This window comes from Manis javanica, chromosome 3, assembly GCF_040802235.1.
Source record: "Manis javanica isolate MJ-LG chromosome 3, MJ_LKY, whole genome shotgun sequence".
In the NCBI taxonomy this organism is placed as follows: domain Eukaryota; kingdom Metazoa; phylum Chordata; class Mammalia; order Pholidota; family Manidae; genus Manis; species Manis javanica.
Genome location: NC_133158.1, coordinates 191,569,934 through 191,591,548, shown reverse-complemented (window position 1 = coordinate 191,591,548; position 21,615 = coordinate 191,569,934). Strand labels below are relative to the sequence as shown.

General features: G+C 34.1%; 1 pseudogene; it reads left to right on the top strand.

Moving 5' to 3' along the window:
* Positions 1-20,844: 20,844 nt before the first annotated feature.
* Positions 20,845-21,330, top strand: LOC108394282 (thioredoxin pseudogene; annotated as a pseudogene).
* Positions 21,331-21,615: the final 285 nt, after the last annotated feature.

The window sequence follows — 21,615 nt, the reverse complement described above, 5'->3', positions numbered from 1 at the left end:
AAAATCTATGGCCATAGATTCTAAATGTTACTTTTTTTTAAGTACCTTATGTGCAGTCAGGATGGCAAACATCTTACATGAGCAATAGGCTTGAGTCACAGCCTTCTTTATCATCTGCCTTCACATAGAGCGTGATTTGCAACTGGGGATAATTTTGCCCTTCAGAGAACATTTGGCAAAGTGTGGAAACATGTTTGATTGTCACCAGTTTAGAGGTATTGATTGCATCTAGTGGGTAGAGGCCAACAATGTGGCCAAACATCCCATAACATGCACTGTCACCCAGCAAGAAATATTTGGACCAAAATGTCAATAGTGCCAAGGTTGAGAAATCCTGAGATCATCACCAGTGCACTCATGCACTGGAAGGCCAAAAGCCAAGTCTATATATCTAAAATCATTTTTAAAGGGCCTACTATTTGTTTTCTACTCTAAAAAATGCTAAGGGATCTTTTCCCTTTCTTTTCAACTTAGTTTGCTGTTTCTACTACTGTTTACCTTCTCTGCGGTTAGGTGGTTTAAAAATAAATACATAGACCAAAAGTTCAGGCAACTCCCTCCCTCCCTCCCTCCCTTCCTTCCTTCCTCTTTCATTGTTTTGACATATTTAATTCTTACTTACATGTTGCCAAAGCAATGACATCTTTATTGTTAAATAATAGCTACAATTTAAAGAAAGAAATTAATTAAACCAGTCAACCATGAGAGAGACAGCTGACTGCAAACTGTGAGCTGATCCCCTCCTGCCTGATATATCCTTAATGTAATCTTTTACCAGTGGCCAAGGAAAGGATAAATTTCCACAGGAAGGCCTGTTTTGGCACTGCAATAAATAGTCATCTGTAATGAAAAATGTACTAATGTGGGTTTTTTAAATATAATAAGCTTGTCAAAAAATAGATAAATTAGAAGCTGCCATTGTGAGGCCGCTTGAGATGGGAGAAGACAGAAGCTGCTTAGAGAGAGATTCACTGGAGCTTCAGGGAGAGGTTGGGGTTAACGTAATTAGGCATCATTTTCTTGGTGGAAAAGAAAAGTGGTTTCTGAATTTCCTGAATGAAGATAGTATAGGGAAGAGTAGAAAAGCTGAGAATAGAACTTTGCAAAGGGGACAATTTTTATGTTAAAAAACTAGGTATCATATCTATATACAAAGAGAAAAATATATATATCAGAAATTGTACAGTTTTCTGATGGCTTAGTTGATTGATAGAATTCAAGCCATCATCAGATAATTTTTTTTTTTTTGCAGGGAGATAAAAGAGTGGCTTAAATTATCTGAATATTTATTTTATCTGTGGTATAGTATAAATGTTTCCTAAAGCCTCAGTGGTCCTTTGCTTGTTTAAGATAATATGTCTCCAGTTTCCTTTAGTAAAGAGAACTATAGATTTGACATCCAAATTATTACTTAGAAACTCTAGGTAATTCAGGGTCCCAGACCTTCCATGCAGCCTCATAGTCACACAGAACTGAGTCAAGTCCAGGTCTGAAACTAGGATTGCCCAACACTCAACAATCAGTATGCTTACACCCCACCAGGGGACAGATTTTAACTGATCCAAATTTATGTTGTTCACATACTTGGGCTATAACTTTTTTCTTAAATATCCTTATTTCCACATAATAATGACCTGATTCTTATGATGGTATTTTTGTCTTGGTTTTCTGGTTTGGACTCTTTACTGAGGCTGGAGAGCTGTCCCGAACTCTTGCCCTAAAACTGTCTTTGCCAGCTCTTTCCACCTTATACCACAGCTCCTGGTCTTCCAAGCTGCCAGCTGAGTAGCCCTAGGTACATGCAAGGATTGGTAATGAATTCAGGCTCTCCAAATGAGGGAGTGGGAGTGAAAACACAACCTTTCATAAAACATTTGGTAAAGTTGTCAATGATTCTTGACCCGAAACGAAGTCTTTTCTAGATCATAAGAGAACAAGTCAGCTTTCATCATTTTGATCCTGCATGTAGAAAACAGAAATGAAATATTCACAGTGATGCAAGCTGGCTTTGAAATCAGTAAATGTTGGCTCGCGCTATTCACCATATTGGCACATTCATTGGAAATGATGTTCAAAGCAGCTCACAGTAGGAATGGGAAAAGTAGGTTTTGCTTCTCTGAAAAAATGAAGAGCAGCATTTCCTCTGGAATTCACTTTTCATGCTTCACATTCTAGGCATGTAAATGTACTGAAAGATTAAGGTCTCCTACATTTAGATTTCAATAATTTGTTTATTCTTAGATAATTAAGCTATTAACACGGGGTGGATTGATCTAATAACATCTACTTACCTCGTGTTTTAAAATAGCCCTTGAAGTATGTAATTTCATTGTGTGAAGTATTTCTGGGTATTTTATGGTTTGGGGTGGTTTACTAATAAGATGCTGATAGAGTAGATAGGGGCCAATGAAAGAAGATGAGGTTGGTCTTTGATGCAGGGCCTCCACTTCCACACGGCCTTTCCCTGTCTCCAATTGTCACTTCCCAGGTCTGCACAGACTCCTGTAGCATTGTCCAGTCAAAATTATGCTCTCATAAATCATGGAGTCATTAGAACAGTAAAATTCTGAAGATCCTCCTTCTACCATGATTCTCTAAAAATATCTGCAATTAAAGATGTGAATTTCAAGTTAATATCATGAGGACAAACTTCAGGGGGAAAAAATCAAAGGCTTTTATTATTGATCAAGTAATAGCACCAGCTTGATGCTGGATGAGATTACTCAATTCCCATCAGGTATATTTCAGGTGAAGCATTTGATATTTTGGGAACTAATGCATATCACAGAACAAATGATTATTTTTCTGTTTTATAGTATTTATCTTTTTACATTCTGCCTTCTGTCCTTCCTCAACTTATTTGTTCATAATACCTCCAAACTGGATTTGTATTTAGAATTCAAAGTTGAAAAGAGGCTATCATACACTTTATTGTAATCCTTGACCTTTAATTAATAGAACAATTAAGTAGTATAGAAACTATGCTTACATGGAAACACTCATTATATTTAAAACTGTATTATGTAATTTCATACTTGGACCACTTTTTGATAACAATCCATTTCTCTTGGGATCCTTGCATTTGATAAAAATATCATTTACCAGTAAATCTTTTGCATAATATTTATTGCACCTGAATATGTTTGATAATAATTAGGTTATCTTGAAATAGCTATTTGCCATTATCTTTCTGTGGGTAGACCATAAGAATTCTAATTACTTGGGCCTAACAGTTCTGTATTGAATACATGTTAAACTAGGGAGTAAGAATCAGCAGATTTAAATGCAGGAGAAATAAGTTCAAGGTAAATCATGTGGAAGAAAAATACAGGCCACAAATACCAGGTGGGACAACTTTCTCTTTGTGCAAGTATTTTGGGACAAATTTAGGAATGGTCACATGACCACAGGATAAGTGTGAATCAAAAGCAAGTATTTTGAGTAACCCACTCTTCTCCAGATGTAAGAAATTCCATTAGTTTGTCCTTAATACCATGGAACTGATATTTATTTTAAAATTTGCTCTATTTATCTTTGTATTTTATAACATTCTATGTAATCTTCTACAAAGTTGTATTTTGTTCTTAATAAATTTGAAATCATTGCCTTCAATTGACTCTTCTTCGTCATGTCATAATATTTTTAGTTGAGTAAAATCTTTTTCAACAGATGTTGAATACCCAGTAAACTCAGAGGAAATAATACTAAATGGAGAATATTCTTAATTCTAATTTTTCATATTGAAAATGCATAAATATTTCAACTCATCTTTTTTCTGGCCTCCATTCTGAGTACATTTCCTGAACAAATAATGTTATGGGGCAAAATTCATAAAGTAAAATTTTAAAATTTATGACTATTTTGCAAGTGTTTCTAAATTTAGAGGCTGAAAATCAGAATCCTATACAGCTGCATTCCATTCCAGTGTAGAATATAAACTTAACTAATAAAAATAGGAAATTCATCAAAATATTCTTCTCACAATGTGAGGTATTCCAAATAATAATAATAAAATTTCAGAATTATATTTGTAAACTTTCCCAACTCTTATAGATTAATTTGTTCATCTCTTTTCTTAATTTTAGTAGGAATACATTTTAATGCCTTTCATTTAAATTATTTTTACTTTTAGAAGGGTATTTTTTATTGACATATAGTTGATATGTAATACTATATTGGTTTCAAGTACACAACATAGTGATTCAGCAGTTACACAAATTATTAAATCCTCATCCCAGCTAGTGCAGTTACAATCCGACAACATAGAAAGATGTTACGGAACCATTACTACATTCTCCATGCTGCATTCCCACCCACATGACCAATGACCAACTTATATTATGATTGAGATTTTTGTGCCTCTTTATCTCCCATACCTACACCACTTACCTACCCTAACCACTCCCCCTTGGTAACTACCAGTCACTTCTCAGTTATCCTCTAAAAAAATACTTATAATTAATAACATTAAATATAGTAATACTAAATATTATGTATTTTAAATATAAAACAAGGAAACATTGCAGCACTAAGTAGAAAAATATATCTATATAAAAATTTAATATTAAGCTTACATTGTCATTTTATTATTTTATTTTTTGGATTAAAGTATAGTTGATACACAATCTCATATTAGTTTCAAGTATACCGCACAGTGGTCACTAGTTACCCACATTGTTAAATCCTCACCCCAACAAGTGCAGTTACTATATGTCAACATAGGAAGATGTTACAGAATCCTTGGCTCTATTCTCCATGCTGTACTATGATCCCCATGACCAACTTTTATTATGACTGGGAAATTTTGTGCCCCTTTATCTTCTTCACCCTCTCTACCCACCTATCTCAATCTCTCCCACATGGTAACCACCAGTCCCTTCTAAGTGACTGTGAGTCTAATGCTATTTTGTTCATTTTGTTTGTTTTTAGATAAATAAGTGAAATCATATCTTTGCCTGACTTTTATTTCACTTAACATCATACCCTCTAGTTCCATCCATGCTGTTGTAATTGGCAGGATTTCTTTCTTTTTTATGGCTGAATAATGTTTTGCTGTGTATATGTACTACACCATCTTTAACCATTCATCTATTGATGGGGACTTTGGTTGCTCCATATCTTGACTATTGTAAATACTGCAGCAATAACATAGGGGTGTATTGTATCTTTTTGAATAAGGGATTTTTTTCTTCAGGTAAATTCCTAGGATTGGAATTACTGGATCATATGGCATTTCTGTTTTTAGTTTTGTGAGGAACCTCCATAGTGCTTTCCACAGTGGTTGCACCAGTTCACATTCCCTTTCTCCACATCCTCACCAACACTTCCTATTGCCTGTCTTTTGGGTAGTGGCCATTCTAACTTGTATGAGGTGATATATCACTGTGGTTTTGATTTGCATTTCCCTGATGATTAGCAATGTGGAGCATCTTTTCATATGCCTGTTGGCCATCTGAATGTCTTTTTTGGAAAAATGGCTGTTCAGGTCCTCCACCCAGTTTTTAATTAGATTTTGTTTCTTTTGGCATTAAGACATATGAGTTTTTTAAACATTTTGGATGTTTACCCCTTATGGATAAATAGGAATATATTTTTCCATATTGTAGATTGCCCTTTTCTGTTGTTGATGGCACCCTTTGCTATAAAGAAACATTTTAGTTTGATGTAGTCGCACTTGTTCATTTTTGCTTTTGTTTCCCTTTCCTAGGGAGACATATCCAGAAAAAAATTGTTAATTGTTCATGCTTATGCTGTCTTCTAAGATTTTTATGGTTTCATGTCTTATATTTAGATCTTTAAACCATTTCAAGTTTACTTTTGTGCATGGCATTAGATAGCAATCCAGTTTCATTCTCTTACATGTAGCTGTTCAGTCTTCCCAAAACTAGTTGTTGAAAAGAGGTTGTATATTCATGGCTCCTTTTTTGTAAATTAACTGGCCATTTATAAAAGGGCTTATTTTTGGGCTATCTATTCTGTCCATTGAACTATGGATCTGTTCTTATTCCAGTACCATAATGTTTAGGTTACTGTAGCTTTGTAGTATAGCTTTAAGTCAGGAAGCATAAAAAGCCTTATTTTCAATAAATCCAAGGCAAAAATCACTTCCAAAATCCATAGGATGACAAATAGCAAAGAGAGAAGACATTTACCATCATGACATAGACATTTTGTATTATAGAAACTTTATCACTTAATTTTTATAGTTTATTTACTATAATTATATATATATATATATACACATAACACCTAGCTTATATTTAGATTGACAGAATACTATAGCTTGTATGAACAAAAGTAGGAGGTATGTGTACACACCACCAATTCCAAAGCTTTGTTAATTCAGCAATAACAATGTTTGTGTGGTGATGCTGTGCTCTCAAGACACTAGTATTCTTCTTATCACTACAAATAAAACTTAATATTCAATACTGTATCCCTAATTCAACTTAATATACTATGAAAATTTTCAAGACTCTGATTTTGTAACTTGGCTTATAATATCAAATAATTATTAGAATTAATTGTTTTTCTGTATTTGAAGCATCCTATGATTATAATACAAATCTGATGTCTTCTAAAGTTTTGAAATCCTTCTTTTGCTAATGAAGCCAACTCATTGTCCACTATCCTTTCACTTGTTATAAATGCATAAAGAAAACTTGGAATAAAATATGAACAGAGTTCAGTGCAGCCAATTGTTTTAAGTGAAACATCATGCTTTACAGAACAATATGTAAATATAGACGATGGTTCACCTTCCATATGGTAGTATAAAACTACTAAATTTTGAAGTAAATGCTGATGTTTTCCAGCAGTATTTTGTCTTTGTTTTTTTCATGTGGTTAGTGACATATTCCTGACGATGGCTATTAAATATCAACAAATATTTTTGCAGGTTACACATGCATCATCAACTTCCTTGAGAACTGCAAATTCAGTACATATGTTGTTCTTAAGCTTGCAACTTTGCTTTTTGAGCTCATTACTGTGAAAGTGCTTATTCTACTGGAATTGATCTACTAGACCCACAGAATGAACAGAAGATGACTATACACGGAGGATCAGGCACACATTCTCAACAAAATAAAACTTTCTAAAGGAAATCCAGTCTCTCTGGGATCTTCATCAATTTTCATTTTTAAGATATAAGAAAGAGGGAAATGATTAACCAATCCAATATTCCTCTCAAATATTGTACTTTGGGGCCCTAACTTTTTAAACATGTCTTTCAAAAATTATGCAATAAAGAAAAAAAGAATGAAAATCTCCCAAATATGCCCAGGCACTGCTGTAAAGTCCCAAAGTTAAAGAAAGAAGAGAACAAGTGTCCTTTATTAGGATCCTGCAGTCTCAAAAAATGTGTCAAATTACTTTCATTCTGAAAGGTACATGTTTGACTTTTCTTTTTAAGCTTGATGCCGCCCAGTTTGGATTGCCTTGTGAGTGCTGGTGCCAGGGCTTTGCAGAATTCCTATTCTGGTTACTATAAGCTACTGTGTTTTCAAAATGAAAGATAAAATCATAGAGATAGTATAATTAACCCCCTAATTTCCAAAACTTCATTCTATCTTTAATATCTTATGTCCAGAATTATGTATACAGGTGCTTTGCACCACAAAAGCTATGCTACAGCACCCCCAATACATGAATTTCCCATAATGATTAAAAGAAACCTAATAAGGTAGATAGAAGATGGTGATTCTTAGTAACTTGAGTCCTGCATATAGTCTGCAGTTGTTTTTTTAGAATACCCACATTTTCTTTATTAAAATTAAATTATGTTGCCACTACATTTTCTTTTTAAACTGGGTAATTGTTTTAGGAGTAAGATACTCTTTTTTTTTTTTTGGATGAAATTACACTTAGAAAGAAAGCATTAAAAACTGCCTAGTCTACATAAAGAAGTTTGAATCACTTTCCAGTGAACTAAATACTAACTTCTTAGTCAAGTTTAATAAATCTTTCGAAGATGAATTTCTGTTGATCAGAACTGTACATAGAGATAGCTTTTATAAGCCATTCCTAATGAATAACAAGAATTACAGCTTACCATTAGTTATCAAAACATATCCAGTACAGATTGAAGCTAGAGAAATAAGCCATTTTTTTCTGGCTTCTGAGAATTAGAAAAAAAAAAATCTAGCTTAATATCTTTCAAAACCCTGGGAATGATTTTAATTTTAAACTGTTTGGTTTTAAACTAAGCCATTTGGCTAAATACCTATTTTCAGCTCTCTATTAGTTGCAGAACTCAAACTGCAATGTCCAAAATACTTTTTTAAGCAATAGCATATTAGTCTTTGTAATACTATTCTTAAGACCCACATAATTTGCTTAGGCAAGAGGTGCAAGAATATGCAGAATTTAGGAGCAGGAACCATGCATGTGAAACAAGTAGTCATCTGACAGGTGGCAGTTTCAAGAGAATTAGGTTTCAACCTTTGAAACACTTCTGCTCTAATTCACATACTCATTTATTCATTCACTGTTAAAAATGAACAAAACCAGTATTTATAGAATGCCTTGCTAAGGAAGCCTCAGTCAGAAGAAATTTTGACCTTGGTACGAAAATTCAAGAAAGATTGAAACCGAGGCATCACCAAGTATGACTAAGCTTCATGTGCAAAAATGTCTTTGAATAGCAAGACAATTCTGTCAATTGTGAGGTAATATTTTAGCTATTACCAAATATATCAGAGCTAATATTTTAGCAAACTATCAACTGGCTTTGTACTCTTTTTCGGTGATATTTTTTACTTTACTAACAAATAATACACAGTAAGTTTTTTTCTATAAAATATTTGATGTTTACATTAATATGAATACAATGGACCTCTGCCTGAATTCTTTGAAACTTATCTTTTTTCTTTTTACTTTGTTTCTAAAGGAAAATTCCTTTCTTGTGTAAGGATTTACATATTATCTCCTATTTTTCAGTGCCTCCACTATGTAAAGAAAATGGATAGATGTACAGAGTTTAAGTATCTTTTAATGCTTGTATAAAGTGACATAGCATATGCCAAGCATTGTCTATACCCAGACAAGCATTCTACAATACTGGTTTTGCTCATTTTTACCAATGGCAGTACTATTAGAAGTGGAAATATTTTTTTATATGAAGATTGCTGACCTTTTCCTTAAAGAGTGTATTCTTTGTTTTCCAATGAGTTGATGACTTTGCAAATGTACATCTATATTCTGTATCTTGTTTCTTCTTATGACCAGTGACCTATGTATAAGGGTTCCCCATGAAAATTAGAAGTGAAATATGCAGCAATGGTGAAGAGCCAACCTACACAGCCCACAATGAAATCGAGCCTGCAATCGGGCCTCCTTAACACCATTCTCAAAGCAAGTCAGCTAATCATTCACACACTGTTTGGACCCCGACCACATTAGTCATCTTGTTTTTTTGTTTCTTCTAGCTTAGAGTTTAGCATCATATATGCATAAGCAATTAATAAACACTTTCTTATTACAAAGTATTTCATGAAATATTAAACATTCAGTATTTGTAATTTTTGGTGTTCCCAGGCTTGTATGTTTCCAATTTTCCATATGTTAATAGTCATAAAATTGTTTTAAGTATTTAAATGTGGTTATTTCCATTGATGGGAAACTCCTGGGCACACAGTTTTAAAAAGCTTACTTTCAGTTTTTTTAAAAGAAATAGGGATAAAGGACAATTGCAATGAAAAATTGATAAAACAATGACCTCATGTTATACTATTTCCCACTGAAAGTAACATATTTTCAGAACATTCACAATCCCAAAATGTGGAAAGATAGCAGCTACAAAATCACAAGGTAAATCATCTCATTATAAGATAAGGAAAACTAGTATAATTCAACAGGGAAGAAAGTTCATCTTTGGGAACAAAATGACTTTATATATTTGTGTATGTATGTATTTTTAGGAAAATAATTAGAAAATTCATGAGGTGAGAAATAAAAAGCCTTAAAAGAATAAATTGGAATAAGGTTCATGTGAGCTCCAGGTCTATGACCTTGAACCCTGACATGATGATTTTACAGAGACCCCTTATTGAAGTATATGTTACTGGGAATGTTAATTGATGATGTTGATGAAAATGGTACATTTATGTTGATATGTCATTATGATATAATTAATGTTAAATAATAATAGTAATTCCTCATGTTACTAAATGCTCATTAAATGCCAGGTGTTGTCTTGAATGCATTAGATCATTCAATTCTCATATAGTCCTTGAGATAGTGAGAATTATATCTATATTACAGATGAAGAAACTGAGATATAAAAAGGTTAAATTACACGCATTTTTGTGTTGTTTTTCTAATTTTTTTTTGTTTAATTTCTGAGATTCACCATTCTGGGAGTCTTTGAAAGATAAGGCCTTGTGCCTACATGGAAAACAAAGGGAAATTTCAACTCCCTCTAAGTGATAAGTGTAGGTGCTGAAAAGCAAATGAGGTACAGAAAAAGAAATGCACCAGCACAGGATGTTGAATCCTTAGAGAGTCATGCAAAGACACAGGAACTGCTCAAAATACCTCCATGGTTGCATGGTAGCAGGGCCATCCATTGACCAGCAGCTCTGATTACTGTTACTTTACTTTCTTTCTTGGTTCTTGGATCTCAAAATTACCATGGTCCATAGCTTATGTAAACTGATAGTCACCAAATATATTCACTTTCTGCTTTGGTTATTTGATCAATATAGCTTTGCTAGAAATAAATAAAAAGACCTGGAAGAGTGTAGATAACAGTAATTGTGCAAAAGCAGAAAATTTGAGATGACTATTGAAAAGTGAGCTTTTGGGAATTCATAGGCATCTGGAGAGCACAGGACTGGTGTGCCAGCTGGTATGGCATGACTCTGGTCTGACCTGCTGGTGGTTTGAGAAAGGGCCACTATGATAGGCTGAACCACAATGTTCTATTTCAGTGCCTGTGTCATGCTCTCTGCTCAGGAGGACATTATATTTCCTTAGCATGTAAGACATGCTAAATGGGAGAGTGTACCTAACTGTTATAAGATTACCTGCATAAAGTCAGAAATTGGATTTATTCTCATAGAAAACATTCATAGGAGAAGAAACCCATTCAATAGCAGTTATAATTAAATTGAAAACAATGCAGCTATAGAGAAGAACATGGCCCTGTGTGAGTGACTGTTAATCATGCTCATATCTTCACATCTTCAATTATGGATGGTTTTATTTTTAGATCTAACTGGCCATCTCGTAAGGTAATAATGCATACCTCCATTATTAACTGTTATATATTTGGTTTGAGTCAGACTGGATGGCAGGAAGTCTTTGAGAAACAGTCAGAGACTATCCTCAATTCATCCTATCCAAATTTTTGAAGAGGTAGCTATCCTCAAATTACTAAAAACAACCACAACTAACTTACTGGTACCAAGAATGAGAATGCCAGGCTGGCAGTGGCTAAGAAGAGACCCCAGATATATGAGACTGAATTCCCCTATTTACTCCCCATGCAGTAGTAGGAAAAAAGTAGTCTCCCAGGCAGAAAAAAAAGCTGCCTCTAAAACTGGGGTTAACTGTTTCTCTTCACTCTGCGACTAGTTCATGAGTCCCTAGAGGCACTCTGTCTCCTTGGTACAGTTGTTTGACTGACAACTACAGTAAACAGTATGATTTTACCATAGGTTTCTCTGTAAACATTGTACTCTTCTATTCTCAAACAATTCTTAAAAAGAAAACATTTTATTTCATTTCCAGTTGTTTTGGTAGGCAGAGATCTCTTAAAATTCCTTTTAAAATGTGCCTCTGTCCCTTAAGGTTAAGTTTGAGACCATTTTTTGGTAGTGAAACACTTTTTTTGTTCTTAATTTTGAACTGGGTGTTTGTTGTCTGATGGTACTTGCTAGCTCCCAAAACCTAAAGAAAATCACAGGGAATAAAATAGATCTCTCTTCCTTTGATGTCTACCCAAGAGTATGGAAAAGCTATCACTTGTTTCATCTAAAATTCCTTTAATTCAGTCCCTTGACTGCTAAGAGATGACAATTAAAGCATTCAGACTCTAAAATAGGACCAAAAGGTATAATAAAAAACCAAAAGAAGCATTCTGAGAAATGCTTTTTACAATTTCACCATGGTTACAAATGTAAAAGTTTGTGCCTCAAAATAAATAAAATAGGGCAGTAAAGAACAGACACCATTTTTTGAAAATTCAGGCCATAATATTGAAGTCTGTAGTATGTCTTAAATTTTCCTTATAATTCCCTTTTACAGTTTTAATTCTGTGACCTAAAATTAGTCAAATAGTAAATTTCAATTTGCTTCAATATGCATATTCTATTTCTTTTATAGACAGAACATTCTTAATTTTCCCAAGTTTAGAGTATTTTAATTTAAATAATAATCAAAATGACATAATAATTCATGTTTGTCCACACAGAGATTACATAATCTATAAGACAAGAAATGAAGTGTGCCAAATGGCGCCACCTCATACAAGTCCCACTTTTCTTCTTTGTCTTGCAACAGGCAATTTTTCTTATGAATAAAAATAACACTTCCAGAATATTATTTACAGTAATCACTTCCTCTCTTGTTGATCATCAGATTATTTGATTATACAACTACATTTCCTTTGAAACATTATAAAGAATCATGTTACACTTGTAAAATAAAAAAAAACTTATTTTTTGTCATGGAATTATAAAACATGTGTTCTTTTGTATCCTCACCACCATTGTAATCTATTTTTCTCCTTTATATACTTCAGATTTGAGAATTTTTGAGTAGGAAATCCAAATAGTTAGTACAAAGAATAAATAAAACAATGAATGTGAAAGTTTAGCTCAAGATACATTTTTCATAAATTGTTTTGTATTTAATTAATTATTATCTTTTTTATTAACAAAATGTAGATTTAATTGAATGCAAGTGAATGTTAAGATTGATCTTAAATAATATAATGCATATGTGTTGTATATATGTTCCTTGTCATCATTACTGAATATTTGGGGAGCATCATAACTACTAAGTAAACAGCATGATTTTACCATAGGTTTCTCTGTAAACATTGTAGTCTTCTATTCTCAAACAATTCTTAAAAAGAAAACATTTTTTTTCTAGCATCTATACCAATGTTTATCAAATTATGATTCCTAAAACATCCCCATCTGAAACACACAGGATTCCTAACACACTAATATACATTATTATAATTTAGTTCCTTGCTACCTAATCTAGACAAAGTTCTAGAGCTCCACTCTAAATCCAGATAATGTTGTAAATGTAGAATATGTATTTTTAGAAAAATCTCAAACCTTGGAAAATGAATAAAATTTGTGAATATCTTTAATCCTAGACCACTTAACACTATTTTTTTAAAAAAAATGTTTTACTAAATAACAACCAGAAATAGAATGGTAAAAATGCGATGTCTAATGTAGGCTTTTTATCAAGACATGTATCTGAATGAAAAATTATTTTGATATTAAACTTTGAAAAAATATATGCTGTAAAATATGCAGTGCTATAAGGAAAAATATTCTTTCAAAATAATTATATTGAATGCATGAACATATTTATAATAGTCTTCATTGTTTGGCCTTTGAAAAATCAAGAACACTTTCAGATTTTTATTGTTGTTTTTATGAGTCAATGATGAGTAGAGTGAATCTGTTATATATGTCCCTACTTTGATTTTGAATAAAACCAATGCTATAGAGGTTCTGTTGCAGTTCAGATGGAGTGAGCCTACCCCAGTGTATCCTTGCTACTGATTCCAACTAAAGACCCTAAATAACAGGATACATAAAACAAGTATCACAAGGCACTGAAAAGCAAATCAGAAGAGAACCTATCATGAGAAAAATCAAAACAAAGTATGAGATTAAGTAAGATCCTCTGTAAATCTGCTTTTCAATAAAAACTGTTAAAATGCAGACCAAAAAACCCTCAAAACCTACATTTTTAGAACTCTGGGTTTAACCAAAATTTGAAAAAAAAAATCAGAGAAGCATTCACTGTAGGGCATACTGCTGAGCTTCAGGACAAACAGCAGAGTTTTTAGCTTTTAAATTTGACTTATACCCATCCTTCTTCCCCCAGCTTCACAGTAGTCTTGAAAGACAGTAGTCTCATTACCGAGATAGCCATTAACATTAACAGCCTCGTTACCACCAGAATGGGAAAAAATTGGAGTTGCTCAAGAATTCCCATTTCTAAAACATTGTCACTATTTGATCTGTCCTGCAGATTTCTGGAAAAGTCCATTTTCAGGGTTTTGTCATTATTTGATCTAACTAAGAGTTTGCTTGACAGGAAAAATCCTATCCCAAGGATTTGTCAAAAAAGAATTAGCATCAACTCTTTAACAAAGCATCTGCCTGAGGTTTAGACGAGTTGGGGCAAACAAGAGTCTGTCCAAAAATGTAGATAGATCTGGGGAATGAGATATCTGTAAAGAACCTTGAAATCTCTGATATATACATGGAAAACTAGAAAGTTACATGCATACACAGGGCTGTGGGAACACTCAGAAAATGCCTAGAGGGTCCCAATTTCTCTTCTCTAGGTGGCCCTGAAGCCCTGAAAGTAAGAGGCTTATGCCCAACACACACACACACACACACACACACACACACACAGGTCCTTAGCAAAAATAAAAGACATAGTTTCAAGGCATAATTTTAAGGAAATCTCTGTTTACTAACTGACCATATATGACCATAGTAATCCATGTAGACACTTCAGCATATGCTGTTTGTTTGTTTATGTTCACCACTGGGCAATTATCTTTAACAATGGATCTCCCATGCAATAGGAGAATAAGCATTATAAAATTTTTCCCTAACTTTAGTTGTAGTCATCAGTGACATTACCTTGGCCCACAAAGGCATTTAGATCAAGTCTTAACTGGCTGGCTAGGGCTGTTCTGAGGAAACCATTCTAGACTTCCTCCTCGCTTCTTCCAGATAGAGGCTGGGCAGTCACCAATATAATCTGCCGTACTTGGAATAATGCCCCAGGCCAAATGAAAAATGTGTACAGAACTTCAAAGAAAAAGGCCTGATGATTCGTTCTGTTGGTTGGGTCCAGACCTTGGAGGGTTTAGCTGAGTCCCATTTCTGCTGCATGGAGTCTTGTTTATAGTAACCTTAATTAAATGCTCTATGAGAAAAATTGAACAAATTTGGTTCCAGACAGATTAAAACTTACCAGAGTGGCTGACAGAGATGTGCTCAGGGGGAAGATCAGCATCATCCAAGAAAATATAGAAATTATTCATCAATATTGTTGCTAGATGATTCATCATGGGTTTCTCATATTTCTGTATATCTTACAAGGAGAAGCACTGGTTACCCTTGCTCCAGACTCCTTTCACGGACAGTTCATAACAGATGGCCTTATAAGATAGAGCTAGCGCCTCTCTCTAAAGCAAACGGAAGGTTCATATACTGTCCAGCATAACAAGGGCAGTATTTCTATCTGGGGCACAGGGTAGTTAGGTTTACTGCGAACTGTAAAAGATCTGGGTTCCTCAGCTAAGATGCAAACTCATTAGTGTATCACCCTCTTAGACCCCACTCTGTCACTCCTTCAGGGGAGAGGGGAACCGAAGCAAATAAGATTGTTGTGGGGCTCGCTGGGCCATAACTAATAGAATGTTTGGTGTCTGACTTAAAAATCTACCCGTCCTCGGTATCTATAAAATACAACAAGTAACTTTTTAGCCTGTAAATAAGGTAAAAGTTGACTTTTAAAAGTTCTTGGCAAATGGATAAAAACCATATTTTAATCAAATATTTAGCAAGTTTTCATGAAAGATAAGCATTCATAATAAATCCAAAACAAACTCACCTAATTGACACAAGACAGGAAACCAAAGCAGCATTTCATCTGCCAACAAGAAAATACCTGGGACCTGGGGTCCAGGCTACCAAAAATAAAGTATTTGTGTTCTTACAGTACCTAACTTTCCAATAATGAAAACAAAACTGTGTTTTCAACAAAAATTTACAAATATTATTTATGTGATCTAAACTTTTGAAATGAAATGTGCAATTACTTTCTGAAAGTAAACTTTTATCTAAAATTACAAAAAGAGTATACAAAAGAAATGACTAAATGAGAAAAATCTACAAAGGAGATATGTAATCAATATCTTTACATAATATAAATATTACTCTCATTCTTTGTGACAAAAGCAGTTTACCAAAACCTTACTTTATTTTTTATTTGAAAAAGAGACTTTAGAGAATTTTGGTTCTCTAAAGCAAAACTGAGAGGATAGTACAAAGATTTCCTATATGTCCCCCAACCCCTGCAGGTGCACAACATCTCCCATTATCAATATCCCCCACAGAGAGATACATTTATTACAACTGATGAACTTACACTGATTCATCATTATTGTCCAAAGCCCATAGTTTACATTACTGTTTAGTTCTGTGGGTCTGGAGAAATATATCATGATGTGTACCCACCATTACAATATCAAAAATTAATTTCCTGCCCTAAAAATCTCCTGTACTCCACCTATTCATCCTTCCTTCCCCAGCATCCCTCACAACCACTGACCATTTTACTGTCTCCTTAGTTTTATTTTTTACAGACTGTCATATAGTTGAAATCCTACAGTATGTAATCTTTTTAATATTGGTTTCTTTCACTTAGTAGTTTGGTTTAAGTTTCCTCCAGATCTTTTCATGGTTTGATAGCTGATATCTTTTGATATTGAATATATTGTATTGTCCAGATATACTACAGTTTATGCATCCATTTACCTACTGAATAACATCTTTGTTCCTTCCACGTTTTGGCAATTATGAGTAAAGCCACTATAAACATTCATGAGCAGGTTTTTGCGTGGACACACATTTTTAGCTCCCTTAAGTAAATACCAAGGAGTCTCATTGCTAGATCACATGGTAAGAGTTTGTTTAGTTTTGTAAGGAACTGTCCAACTGTTTTCCTAAGTGGCTGTGCCATTTTATTTTCATTCCCACCAACAATGAATGAGGTTTCCTCTTGCTCCACATCCCCATCTGGTGTTCTCAGTGTTCTGAAAAAATGGCTATTCTAACAGGTGTGTAATAATGCTTACTTTTTAAAAACCTCATTGTTATATATTCCAAATTGCTATTTTCATTTGTCAGCAAGGAATTAGAATGACTACATCTTCACACGCTCCTAATAATTTGCACTGCCAATTTTTTTATATTTTCCATTTTACTTGATAAAGTAACAGTCTTAGTTTTATAGCTTTATTATTGTGAAATACAACACACATTTTAATAGTGCACCAAACAAAATGTAACTGTACGACAGGCAAGGTTAATATATAAGACATGGCCAGTACCAGAAACCTTCCTACAACTAGGTCCCATTCTCCTTTTTTTCCTCCCCTAAATAGATAACCATCACTTCCTTACTTTTGCTGATAACTTTATCAACTAGCTATGCTTATAAACATATAGTTTACTAGAGTTCTTTTTAAATATTATATAATTGAAATCATAAAGTGTGCTTTCTTATGTTTTTTCCAGCTTTATTGTAGTGTAATTGACAAATAAATTGTTAGATATTTAAAGTGGGCAATGTGATTAATTAATAGAAATATCAAGCCTTCTAATGTTTTTGAAGTTCATTCATGTTTTAGTTCTGAGTCAGTTTCAATTGAATGATTATTCTCCTCAATATTGATAATATTTTTCTGGTTCTTTGCATGCCTTGTCATTTTTTAATAAATGCCAGATCCTGTGATTTTACCTTGCTCAATACTGGGTACACCTTTAAGGCTGCTTGACATTTGTCCTAGGAAAGTGTTGAGTTACCTGGAAACAGTTTGATCATTTCAGGGCTTGCTTTTTAAATTTTGTTAGATATGAACATAACACCTAAATTTTTCCCACTACTGAAGCAATACAATAAGCTTCTGAGTATTCTACCTGATGCTGTTTCAGTGTCCTCCGCTGTGACTGCTTGGAACGTAAACGATAGCTGACACTAGATAAGCCCTGGGAGCTGTTCCGTTTGCTCCTTCCACGTGATCGTCCCCCCAGGCTCAGGCAGGTTTCCCACACATATGTGCACAGCAGTAATCAACAAGAGATCCAGGCAGGAACTTCTAAAGGTCTCTGGAGTTTGCTCAGTGTGTTAACGCTCAAATCCCTCTCCTTACCTGGGGGCTCTGGCTTCCTTGGCCCCCCAGGCCTTCCTCTGTCTTCTCAACCCAAAGAAACCACTTGCCTCTGCCTGGGCTCATGTTCCGTACACCGCGGCCTTGACATACACCTCATATCTTATTAAAAAATTAATTACAATGGTCAAAGACCTACTTATTAAACTATAAGCACTGTAAGAAAAAATAGAAAATCTGGATGATGTTTAGTGATGAGTTTTTAAATATGACACCAAAACACGATTCATGAAAAACTGATAAATTGGACTTCATTTAAAAAAACCGAAGTTTGCTATGTGTGCAGGACACTATTAAGAAAATCAAAGCACAGAATGGTAGAAAACATTTACAAATTACACATCAGATGAAGAGCATATATCCAGAATATAATAAAACACTTCAAACATAAAAATAAGAAAATAAAGCACAGAGTCAAACATGGGCAAAAGATATGGACAAGCACATCATCAAAGATAGTATCTGAGTCAAGTGAGAATGTGAAAAGATATGCAATGTAATTAGGCATTAGAACGTGCAAATTAAAACCACAGTGAGATAAGACTTCATATACACCAGAATGACTTAAAAAAAAGCAAAAACAATAGCAAATAAGTGGACAATACCAAATTCTATGGAAGATGAAGAGCAAAATAAAGTTTAATTAATGCTGTGAGAGAATACAAAATGAGACAGCTAGCACAGGTTTTTATAAAGTCACAAATACAGCCTAGCAATTCCATAGCTCTGTATTTACCAAGTAAATTAAAAACATACAAAAGTAGATGTTCACATAATCCTGTACATGAGTGTTCATAACACCTTTATTTATAATTACCAAAAAAAATCAAGGATGCATCCACAGACAGGTATACAAACAGTGGTAAATCCATGCAATGAATGCTAGTCAACAATAAAAAGAAGTAAACTACTGATTCATATAATAATATGGATTAATATTAACTGCATTTTGCTAAGTGCTAGAAGGCATACATGAAAGGCTACATGTTGTATGATCCTGTTTAATGACATTCTGGAAAACACAAACTGCAGGACTGCAGGGATGGAGAAAAGATCTGTGTCTCTTCAGAGTTGGAGTAGAGTTTGATTACAACTGAGGCATGAGCAATTTTAAATGTTATAAATCTACTCTGCATGGTACTGTTGGTGATTAATGCATGACTTTGTTCAAACCCACAGAATTATATGATAAAAGGATTAAACTTTACTGTGTGGAAATTACATAATAATCAGCTGGAATGTTGGGGGACCCCTGGATGGGATGGAGATTTTGACAAATGAATATGACTTTATTAGGGGGCTGGGACAAAAGCCTCTGACCCAGGGTCAGCAGCGTTTTGACGGGATACTCCAAGAGTGAGAGACAAAAGGAACACTACATAAACAGGAATTCCATTTGGTAAGCTTATTTCTCACAGAAGTATGGGTTAACAATTTTGAAACCATTTTATATACCTCTAGGGTCAAACAAATTCTTAAATAAGTGGTAGATAATGGGAGCTGTGTTTCTATTGTCACAGTAAGAAGTTGAGATATGTGGCATGTGTGGAAGAGAAGGTTAAAAATCCTTGAATTATACCAGTATGAACTTACATTTATTATAATAAATAAATAGACAAAGACACACAAAAATAGATATAGACGTATGTGTTCATACAAGCTAATGCGCATATGTGCATTTCCTGGTTCTGTCCACTGAGAGGGTTTACAGGAAAGAACAATACAGTAACAATGAGCATATCCAGGCACCCAGATCTTGTTTTTTAAATGCTATTTTCTAATAATATGAACCAGGGATCCTTGAAAAATGTATGATTTTAGAGCCAATGGACAGAAAAGAGAAAGTGAACTTGGATCACTTTGCAGTTTCAGAAAATAAAGAAAAGATACCCCCCAACCCCTGCCACCAACAACACATGTTCACCAAGAGGAAGGGAGTATGTGAGAAACACTGGAGCAACCAGGAACAGCTCCAAATGACCAAAGCTGGGACAATTTGTGCAATGAAATAAATAATTACAGTATTGATTATAACCCAAAGAATATATCTGTGAATCCTTATTGATACAGATGATTGAATATATAAGTAGACAGAAGGAACAAATATCCCTTACAAAATAAATTTAAGTAAATATAGAAGGAATTGAGGGAGCTGGGAGTTAGAAAATTGCCATTAAAATACCACAGGAAAAATGGCTACTGGCAAAATACATTGATGAGTGTTAAAATTAGTGGAGAAAATTCATAAAGGCTGATAAAAAGAATATTTGCTGCCTCAAAGTTTCTCTGTCCAAATTTTTGTTAATTACTGTAATGGTTTTTAACACAAGTTCACAATGTGTTGATCCTGTCTCTAGGCTTAAATTGCCTTCTCTGAGGGACTCACTTCTGAAGAATATAGTACAGAAAGGGAAAAATAGTAACTAAAAATGTGAAAGACACCACTTAGCCACTTAAGATTAACACAACCAGTAGTAAGTTTTGTTGATTTCATATCCCTCCTGACATGATGCAATGTAAAGGGCACTTCACCTTTTGGGTGTTTTTCCCAAATTCCACAACCTCCATCTAATCAGGAGGAGACAATCAAGTCAAGGACCATTCTGCAAAATATATGCCCATTTTTTCTTCAAAAATGTAAATTAGCTCGGTTCTGCATTTTGCATCCTCTCTCGGCGTGTCGTACTGTCGCCTGTCAGACCCCAGCAGCCAGAATGGTGAAGCAGATCGACAGCAAGTTTGCTTTTCAGAAAGCCTTGAACTGTGCAGGAGATAAACTTGTAGTAGTAGCCTTCTCAGCCACGTGGTGTGGGCCTTGCAAAATGATCAAGCCTTTCTTCCATTCCCTCTCTGAAAAGTATTCCAATGCAGTGTTCCTTGAAGTAGATGTGGATGACTGTCAGGATGTTGCTTTAGAGTGTGAAGTCAAATGCATGCGAACCTTCCAGTTTTTTAAAAAGGGACAAAAGGTCGGTGAATTTTCTGGAGCTAATAAGGAAAAACTTGAAGCTACCATTAATGAATTAATGTAATCATATTTTCTGAAAACTAGCCACCAGCTGTTTAAAACTAATAATTTTTTTTATTTATGGGAAGATCAAGTATGGAGACTATATACCCACTGCCATCTGATTATAAGTGACAATAAAATATTAAGTCTACCCTATAAAAAAATGTAAATCATGATTAAAAAGACCAAGAAATGTTCATGTATTGGAGAAGACTAATACATGACAACTGAGTGCAACATGGCATCCTGAATTGAATCCTAGAACAGAAAAAGCACAAGAGTAGTGAACTGGTGAAATCTGAATAAAGTCTGCAGTTTAGTTGATAATATTTAACTAGTGTTAATGTCTTCATTTAGACAAATGTACTATAACTTTTTTGTAAGGTATATCCAAAAGGAGAAACTGGGTAAAGCTGAGCAATGTCTGGAGATG